This window comes from Pimephales promelas, chromosome 16, assembly GCF_988280905.1.
Source record: "Pimephales promelas chromosome 16, fPimPro1.hap1.1, whole genome shotgun sequence".
NCBI classification, from domain to species: Eukaryota; Metazoa; Chordata; class Actinopteri; order Cypriniformes; family Leuciscidae; genus Pimephales; species Pimephales promelas.
In genome coordinates this window covers 28,970-39,418 of record NC_142784.1, presented here as the reverse complement: position 1 = coordinate 39,418, position 10,449 = coordinate 28,970, and the positions used below count along the sequence as shown (strand labels likewise).

At 42.1% G+C, this 10,449-nt stretch overlaps 2 long non-coding RNA genes across 2 annotated transcripts; both read left to right on the top strand.

Moving 5' to 3' along the window:
* The first annotated feature begins 2,479 nt into the window (after positions 1–2,479).
* On the top strand, positions 2,480–3,012 carry LOC148971561 (uncharacterized). The gene is made up of 3 exons (XR_016146752.1): positions 2,480–2,642; positions 2,740–2,788; positions 2,885–3,012. It is a non-coding gene; the product is annotated as an uncharacterized LOC148971561 (long non-coding RNA).
* Positions 3,013–4,208: 1,196 nt separating this feature from the next.
* Positions 4,209–10,196, top strand: LOC148971560 (uncharacterized). The gene is made up of 6 exons (XR_016146773.1): positions 4,209–4,279; positions 4,376–4,573; positions 4,636–4,819; positions 4,947–6,306; positions 6,447–6,498; positions 6,600–10,196. It is a non-coding gene; the product is annotated as an uncharacterized LOC148971560 (long non-coding RNA).
* The last annotated feature ends 253 nt before the right edge of the window (positions 10,197–10,449 follow it).

Genomic DNA, 10,449 nt, shown 5'->3' with positions numbered 1-10,449 from the left:
TTGTGCTGAACGTGGGAGCGAACGGCATCAGGCTGAGGTTCTGAAGGACTACAGGAGCCTGATCGAGACGGTACGCATCACATCGCCTGAAGCAACGAGCCTTGCACATCTAACCCTTTCTGGGTCTTCTTTAAATAATCTTTTCTAGATTTTTTTTTCCGACTAAGTTTCACTAGTCGTCTTCTAATTGATTTATCTTTAAAAAAGAAAATAAATATCTAATCTTTAAGCACATCCACACACATGCTATTTAGCTGGCGTTTAACTGTTCAATTACTGGCCAGAATTGAACAGTTAAAGCCCCACGCTGGGCACCATGTTTTACGGTGTGTGCTTTAATCTTAACACCTTTTAACCTTATTATTTATTATCCTCAGGTTAGGTCAAATAAGTCAAATCTGCCCTAGATCATTAGCATTCGATTGGTATTTACAATTGTTCAGATGACTTCTCTGTGGTCAGTTCTCGCTTAAGGTTTATTAACACTGCTAGACGATTACTTGTAATTAGCATTATTTATTTATTAATGTAAATATTCCAGAAATAAAAGTTAGGCTCAAATTTAAATTCCTCATGCTCAAACTCTGGAATCTACTCCTGTGTAAGGGAAATCATTATGGAAATCAGCTATGCTAATTATTTCCCATCTGTTTTCCGCTGTTATCTCGGGACGCTTGTCCCGAGAAAAATGGCGTTCGTCAACTCCAGTTTGTTGGAGCTGCTGTACTGCACGTGGGAGTGAACGACATCAGGCTGAGGTTCTGAAGAAGTTCTACAGGAGCCTGATCGAGATGGTACACAACACCTGAAGCAACGATCATTGTGTCTGGGCTGCTTCCCACGTACAGACAAGGACAGGAAAGGTTCAGTAGATTATTTGCACACACCTAATAAATAGTATGTCAAAGTCCAAATCACAGTCTTTGTTGTCCAAACTTAATTGATATGCTTAGTGTGGAACATTATCTTGAAACTGTGTCTATTCCTCGTTAAGTGACTCCTGTGGAGAGACGACTCTGCCTGTGAGCTGCTGGATTGGCGGTCAGCGCTTGAAACATCACTCGCCGATGCTCACAAGTCAGTGGTTAGTTATTCTTTGACTCACTTTGTCTACTCCATCTCCATGCGTTTCTCTGCCCAGGAGGACGCGATCATCTCTGGCATCATTCACTTCGGCACCGACACAACACCATGGATCACACAGCGGAAGACAGGAGCCAGAGCCAGGACCAGAGCAAGAACCTCTCCGCCGCCCCTCCCGGTCTTGGAGATCTCGACCCGGAACCGCTTCTCCCCTCTTAGTGAGCCGGAACGCGACGCCACCGTGATCATGGGCACGTCCATGGTCAGTCATGTCCGTGCTACCTCAGGTAAGGATAAGGTGCGCACTCACTGCTTTCCTGGTGCTCATGTTCTTGATGTTGCTGCACAGGTTCCCGAGATCCTGAAAGGTGATGAGCGCGTCGCAGCTGTTGTGCTGAACGTGGGAGCGAACGACATCAGGCTGAGGTCCTGAAGAAGTTCTACAGGAGCCTGATCGAGATGGTGCGCAACACATCGCCTGAAGCTACGATCATCGTGTCTGGGCTGCTTCCCACGTACAGACAAGGACAGGAAAGGTTCAGTAGATTATTTGCACACACCTAATAAATAGTAAGTCAAAGTCCAAATCACAGTCTTTGTTGTCCAAACTTAATTGATATGCTTAGTGTGGAACATTATCTTGAAACTGTCTATTCCTTGTTTAGTGACTCCTGTGGACAGACTACTCGATGCCTGTGGAGAGACGACTCTGCCTGTGAGCTGCTGGATTGGCGGTTAGCGCTTGAAACATCACACGCCGATGCTCACAAGTCAGTGGTTGGTTACTCTTTAACTCACTTTGTCTACTCCATCTCCATGCGTTTCTCTGCCCAGGAGGACGCGATCATCTCTGGCTTCATTCACTTCGGCACCGACACAACACCATGGATCGTACAGCGGAAGACACGAGCCAAGACCAGAGCAAGAACCTCTCCGCCGCCCCTCCCGGTCTTGGAGATCTCGACCCGGAACCGCTTCTCCCCTCTTAGCGAGCCGGAACGCGACGCCACCGTGATCATGGGCACGTCCATGGTCCGTCATGTCTGTGCTACCTCAGGTAAGGATAAGGTGCGCACTCACTGCTTTCCTGGTGCTCATGTTCTTGATGTTGCTGCACAGGTTCCTGAGATCCTGAACGGTGATGAGCGTGTCGGAGCTGTTGTGCTGAACGTGGGAGCGAATCAACGAGCAAGAACCTCTCCGTCGCCCCTCCCGGTCTTGGAGATCTCGACCCGGAACCGCTTCTCCCCTCTTCGCTAGTTGGAACGCGACGCCACCGTGATCATGGGCACGTCCATGGTCCGTCATGTCTGTGCTACCTCAGGTAAGGATAAGGTGCGCACTCACTGCTTTCCTGGTGCTCATGTTCTTGTTGTTGCTGCACAGGTTCCTGAGCTCCTGAACGGTGATGTGCGCATCGGAGCTGTTGTACTGAACGTGGGAGCGAACGACATCAGGCTGAGGTTCTAAAGAAGGACTACAGGAGCCTGATCGAGACGCAACACATCACCTGAAGCAACGATCGTGTCTGCACTGCTTCCCACTTACAGACATGACTAGTAAGTCAAAGTCCAAATCACAGTTTTTGTTGTCCAAACTTAATTGATATGCTTAGTGTGGAACATTATATTGAAACTTTGTCTGTTCCTTGTTTAGTGACTCCTGTGGAGAGACGACTCGATGGCTGTGAGCTGCTGGATCAGCGGTCAGCACTTGAAACATTACATGCCGATGCTCACAAGTCAGTGGTTGGTTACTCTTTGACTCTGAGTTCATCTACTCCATGCGTTTCTCTGCCCAGGAGGACGCGATCATCTCTGGCTTCATTCACTCCGGCACCGACACAACACCATGGATCACACAGCGGAAGACACGAGCCAGTACCAGAGCTAGAACCTCTCCGCCGCCCCTCCCGGTCTTGGAGATCTCGACCCGGAACTGCTTCTCCCCTCTTGGTGAGTCGGAACGCAACGCCACCGTGATCATGGGCACGTCCATGGTCCGTCATGTCCGTGCTACCTCAGGTAAGGGTAAGGTGCGCACTCGCTGCTTTCCTGGTGCTCATGTTCTTGATGTTGCTGCACAGGTTCCCGAGATCCTGAACGGTGATGAGCGTGTCGCAGCTGTTGTGCTGAACGTGGGAGCGAACGACATCAGGCTGAGGTTCTAAAGAAGGACTAAAGGAGCCTGATCGAGACGGTACGCAACACATCGCCTGAAGCAACGAGCCTTGCACATCTATCCCTTTCTGGGTCTTCTTTAAATAATCTTTTCTAGATTTTTTTTTTGACTAAGTTTCATTAGTCGTCTTCTAATTGATTTATCTTTAAAAAAGAAAATATATTTCTAATCCTTAAGCACATCCATGCACATGCTATTTAGCTGGCGCTTAACTGTTCAATTACTGGCCAGAATTGAACAGTTAAAGCCCCACGCTGGGCACCATGTTTTACGGTGTGCGCTTTAAACTTAACACCTTTTAACCTTATTATTTATTATCCTCAGGTTAGGTCGAATTAGTCAAATCTGCCCTAAATCATTAGCATTCGATTGGTATTTACAATTGTTCAGATGACTTCTCTGTGGTCAGTTCTTGCTTAAGGTTTATTAACAACACTGCTAGATGATTACTTGTAATTAGCATTAGTTATTTATTAATGTAAATATTCCAGAAAGAAAAGTTAGGCTCAAACTTAAATTCTTTATGCTCAAACTCTGAAATTACTCCTGTGTAAGGGAAATCATTATGGACATCAGCTATGCTAATTATTTCCCATCTGTTTTCTACTGTTATCTCGGGACGCTTGTCCCGAGAAAAATGGCGTTCGTCAACTTCAGTTTGTCGGAGCTGCTGTACTGCACGTGGGAGTGAACGACATCAGGCTGAGGTTCTGAAGAAGTTCTACAGGAGCCTGATGGAGACGGTATGCAACACATCGCCTGAAGCAACGATCATCGTGTCTGGGCCGCTTCCCACGTACAGACAAGGACAGGAAAGGTTCAGTAGATTATTTGCATACACCTAATAAATAGTAAGTCAAAGTCCAAATCACAGTCTTTGTTGTCCAAACGTAATTGATATGCTTAGTGTGGAACATTATATTGAAACTGTCTATTCCTTGTTTAGTGACGCCTGTGGAGAGACGACTCAATGCCTGTGGAGAGACGACTCTGCCTGTGAGCTGCTGGATCGGCGGTCAGCGCTTGAAACATCACACGCCGATGTTCACAAGTCAGTGGTTAGTTGCTCTTTGACTCTGACTTCGTCTACTTCATGTGTTTCTTTGCCCAGGAGGACGCGATCATCTCTGGCTTCATTCAGTCCGGCACCGACACAACACCCTGGATCACACAGCGGAAGACGTGAGCCAGGACCAGAGCTAGAACCTCTCCGCCGCCCGGAACTGCTTCGCCACTCTTCTCGAGTCGGAACGCGACGCCACCGTGATCATGGGCACATCCATTATCCGTCATGTCCGTGCTACCTCAGGTAAGGATAAGGTGTGCACTCACTGCTTTCCTGGTGCTCATGTTCTTGATGTTGCTGCACAGGTTTCCGAGATCCTGAACGGTGATGAGCGCGTCGGATCTGTTGTGCTGAACGTGGGAGCGAACGACATCAGGCTGAGGTTCTGAAGGACTACAGGAGCCTGATCGAGATGGTACGCAACACATCGCCTGAAGCAACGATCATCGTGTCTGAACTGCTTCCCTCTTACAGACAAGGACAGGAAAGGTTCAGTAGTCTATTTGCACTAATTTAATTATTAATGTCATTGTGTAATGAACAGAAACTGCTCTTTGTAAATAATTGGAATCTGTTCTGGGAGAGACCTAGGCTCTATTATGCTTCACCTCAGCAGAATCGGAGCGGCTGTTCTGTCGTACATCTCCAAGACGTTACACACCTAATGACTAGTAAGTCAAAGTCGCTCCTTTGAAAGGAATGTTTCTCCTGGTTCCATCTCTTGGACTGATGTCTCTGTCTGTAAGGCTATCTTTTGCCATCCTAATATACGAGAATCACCCCATGTACATGGTTGTATAAAAGTCATGCTGGATTTTTCCTGGGCTTTTGCTGCCATAGCTTAGCCTCTTTGGAATAGACTTATTAGACTTTCAATCACCCTTCAACTTATTTCTTATGTGCACATCTAACCTGTTTTGGGTGTTAAACTTAGTCGAAAAAAAGATACTAATCTAGAAAAGATTATTTGTCTAGTCGTCTTCTATTTGATTCTTTTTTTTCCCAAAAAAAGAAAATACATTTTTAATACTTATGAATATCCACAGACATGCTATTTAGAAGGCACTTAACTGTTCAATTACTGGCCAGAATTGAACAGTTAAAGCCCCACGTTGTGCGCCATGTTTTACGGTGTGTGTGCGCTTTAATTTTAACACCTTTAACATTATTATTTTTTATCCTCAGGTTAGGTCGAATAAGTCAAATCTGCCCTAAATTATAAGCGTTCGAATGGTACTTACAATTTGTTAAGATGACTTCTCTGTGGTCAGTTCTTGCTTAAGGATTATTAACGACACTGCTAAACAATTGCTTGTAATTAACATTAGTTATTTATTAATGTAAATATTCCAGAAATAAAAGTTAGGCTCAAACTTAAATTATTTACGCTCAAACTCTGGAATATCCTCCCAATATGGTTTGACGCTCTGACTCGCTGTCAAAGTTTAAAACTAGACTAAAGACTGAATCAGGTCGAATGCTTTTAATACTTTAAAACTTGAAGAGTCTGTAGGTTACTTGTATAGGTTGCATAGTATTTACAGTCATTACTTTTCCTGTGTGTATTGTGTGAATGATGGGTGGTTGGGCAGATATTGTGTTATTGCGGTAGGTGGTATGCCATACGGAACCGTTGCCAATGAAACGCATTACCGCGACAGTGGGGCTCGACAGCCTTAGTCAAACGGGTTGGCACGTATGGTTGGGTTGTGGAGAGTTGTTTAACATCTACTCCTGTGTAATGGAAATCATTATGAACATCAGCTATGCTAATTATTTCCCATCTGTTTTCTGCCGTTATCTCGGGACGCTTGTCCCGAGAAAAATGGCGTTCGTCAGCTCCAGTTTGTATCCAGCCTCTCATGGAGACTTCAGATGTCCCAACACCTGCGATGAGAAGACTAAATGCCTATGAAGAGACGACTCAACACCTGTGAAAGATGACTCGATGCCTGTGGAGAGACGACTCAATGCTGGTGATATGTTATGCCCTTAATATAACATGATTAACTAAATGTAATTTTCCATGTACTTTCCTGTAATGCACTTTCTGTAAAGCTGCTTTGAAACAAGTATTGTGAAAGGACTATACAAACAAACTTGAATTCACTTGCAGGGCCAACAGACACAGAGCTTGCAGCGGGGGAGCTTCACTGCAAAGCAGACAGGTACGTAATCCTCTTCTTTAAGTGACAGACAGAGAACTTGCGGCTGGAGGTTTCACTGCAAAGCAGTCAGTTAAGCATTCACCACGTGTCTCTCTTCACAGTGGGCTGCCAGATAAATACACTCAATGGTCTGTGAAGTACAACAATGTTAGCCTCTTCTTATGCAGTCAGAATGTGATGGAAAACTCCGGTAAGAAGTGGACATCCAGGGGTTTAGGTTAACACTTCACACAGCAAACAGTGCATCACATCCCTTCAACTCAACAATTCAGCACTCAGTGGGAAATACTCATATATGGCCGTCGTCCATCTTCTGAACTGGGATTCACATCAAGAGGTCCCACAGACACGAGAGGAGGATGGAAATTGATTTGGACTACTCATGATCTCTCACAAATGATCTTCTGTCCCATGGTTACCACCTTCTCATTGAATCAGCCTGCTCTTTCTCCCAACTCACAGCACTGTGCCCGTTCGCCGGCCCCACTTCCTCTTCACCACGGCTCACACTTTCTCTGAGAGCACTTCTCCCAAAACAATGCCCCGTTTGGTCTGTACTTCCTCCTTTTATACTCCTCTAATCACAACGCGTCCCAATCGCGAAGCTTTACTCCCCATGCACAGCTGCCAGCGACGTTTGGCTGATCACCCCATTTTTGGGGATTTTTGCGCTACCCTGGAACTAACCCGGTGTTCCTTTTTTTTGGGTCCGGCGGGAGGCAATCACGGCGAACATTAGTTCCCGCTTTGTTAGGGACAAAGTTGGATTTTGTCACCCTGTGACATGTACTTTTTCAAAATCTACAATTTTATATTTGTGCATTTTCCTATCGTTTGCATTTATTTTATTTCATTGCTTTTTTTTTTCTAAGCCAATTGTTTTTCTAAGCCCGTTGTTTTTTGTTTATGATTAAATGTCTTCCATCTTTCATTTATGCTATTTTAATTGTTAGTAATTATGCTGTTCTATGTTCCTGTCCAATTGACTATTTTATGCTGATGGGGTTTGACTTGTGTGGATCCTGACTTGTGTTTGACTTGTGTGGATCTTGACTTGTTTGACTTGTGTTGATCTTGACTTGTGTGGATCTTGACTTGTGGGTCTTGAGTTGTGTTTGACTTGAGTGGATCTTGACTTGTTTGACTTGTGTGGATCTTGACTTGTGTTGATCTTGAGTGGATCTTGACTTGTTTGACTTGTGTTGATCTTGACTTGTGTGGATCTTGACTTGTGGGTCTTGAGTTGTGTTTGACTTGAGTGGATCTTGACTTGTTTGACTTGTGTGGATCTTGACTTGTGTTGATCTTGACTTGTGGGTCTTGACTTGTGTTTGACTTGAGTGGATCTTCACTTGTGTTGACTTGTGTGGATCCTGACTTGCGTTTGACTTGTGTGGATCCTGACTTGTGTTGACTTGTGTGGATCTTGACTTGTGGATCCTGACTTGTGTTTGACTTGTGTTGATCTTGACTTGTGTGGGTCTTGAGTTGTGTTTGACTTGAGTGGATCTTGACTTGTTTGACTTGTGTTGATCTTGACTTGTGGGTCTTGACTTGTGTTTGACTTGAGTGGATCTTCACTTGTGTTGACTTGTGTTGATCTTGACTTGTGTTTGACTTGAGTGGATCTTGACTTGTTTGACTTGTGTGGGTCTTGACTTTTGTAAATCCTGACTTGTGTTTGACTTGTGTGGATCCTGACTTGTGTTTGAATTGTGTTGATCTTGACTTGTGTGGGTCTTGACTTGTGGGTCTTGAGTTGTGTTTGACTTGTGTGGGTCTTGACTTGTGTTTGACTTGTGTGGGTCTTGACTTTTGTGGATAATGCCTTCTATTGTCTCTGTAGCACAGGAGCATTTTTTAAAAAAAGAGAATTTATTAATGTCATGAAATTGATTTGACACCATTTGCTTTTGTATTTATGGCTTGGACACTTGTACCATTTTTAAGCCCCTTTCCCCCTTCTTAATACTCATTTTGTGTTATGACCATTTTTATGTCTGGTCTATTTGCACTGATGATATTGTGCTTTTGGTTTGCTATTCTTTGCATTTATTTAATCTTTTAATACTTCCATACCTCTGTTACCTTTCCCTTTAAACTGCTTGTAAATATGCTCTTGTCCTATTTGTTTTAGTCAATTTTAGTTGTATAGTGCTTCTCAAAATAGTTTAAAAGTCTCTTTATGCCACTTAATTTTAGCCTTTGTGTTCCTTTTCATCATTTATATTGATTTGTTCTAGTATCCTGTTCGAATCCCTCATTTAAGTTTGATTGTCAAATGATGGCCTTTGTTCATTATTTCTTGCGTGTTTTTTTTATATTGTCTTTAAAATTTTGTATTTTTACACTTTTGTAAAAAGTCCCTATTTTTTTCCCCCATTGCTTCACGCTCATTTTTTCCCTTTTGTAGAAATGTTTTGTATTTATGCTGTTGATTGAATGTATTACATTTACAAATGTAAGGGAATACAACAGGCAATCATTTTCTTCTATACATAAATGGTTTGAAACTAACAAAAAAATGCATTAACTGTACTGTCATTTTAATGCATTGTAGTTTTAGGTTAATTAAATTAAATTATTAAATATCTCCAACTTCTTAAATGTTACTGTTCAGAGAGAGACTGTGGGCTTTCTGAGAAGGAACATGGCATTCTTGTATGTACAGTCACTGCAAATCTTCACTACATTAATGCCTTTTATTATTTATACTTTTATAAATCTGTACAAGTAATTTGCTTTATACAACACAGTCCTGAAACTGCTGCTGTTGTATTTATGCCTTAACCTCATGTATTTAAGATTTTTTTTTATTGTCACAATGGCACTTTTTGTATAGGTGCATTTTTTTTTTCCCATCTTTTGTATTAATTTCATTCCTTTTTCTTGTCTTTCCCTTTTTTTTCCTAAGCCTATTTTTTTTGTTTGATTTAATGTCTTCCATCTTTTATTAATGCTCCTTGTCTTAGTCAATGGGACAGGGACATTGAACGCTTTTAGAAAAATGGGAATGGGCATAAAAAGGCTTTACCCTGTTCTATTTTGTATTGAAGGGAACTGCGTCAAATGGTTTGTCTGTACTTTTTGCATAATTATGCACTTGTTTTTATTCTCTTACTGTCTTTTGTATGTTAGCATTAGTGGCTGTCTTATGCCAATTTTCTGCTTTGGTTCATCTCTGTTGTTGTGGTCACTTGTATTTCATGCGCGATTTCATTCAGCCTGTTTGAATTTTGTTCTTCCCCTGATGGTATGGCTATCGGGTTCATGGGGTACTTAGTTCTCCACATTAACAGAAGTTAATGAAAATTAATTTTCTTTTTAAGTGTTCAACCGTTGGAATTGGGTGGGTGGGACTTGTAAAGACAAGGGACTCGTCAAAGGACTTGTGGATCTTGACTTGTGTTAGACTGACTTGTCCAGGGTTGATTTCAACCCTTCACCTCATCAATCAACTGCAGGTGCAAATCAAAGTTACTTGAGCTACAATATATAGGGGTGTATCCCACTCACAAAGACAATTTCTTTTTTCAGTTTTTTTTTGTTTTTATTTATATTGTACTAAATGTAATTTTTGTATTTATGGTTTCGCCTCTTGTTCCATTTAAGATCAATTTTGTCCTTTTATTATCCCTTTCTATTTTATGACCCTTTTGTCTTAAATAACATAAACAATAAAATTAAAAACCTAAATATACCATAAATGCATTTTTTAAATTATATATCTTTCACTGGTTTCTAACATTTTCTGTCTGCTTTTTATGTTATTGTTTGCCTTTCTTATATGCTATTGTTTTCCTTTCTTATATTGTAAAGCTTTGTATTGAAGTTGTAAACTTACTTTTTTGTATTTTGTTGCACTTGATTTTGTTTTAATTTCTTTGTTTTTTTTTGTTTGTTTTTTTACTTGGGTTAACAAAAGGCTTTAAACAGAACATGGAAACAAAT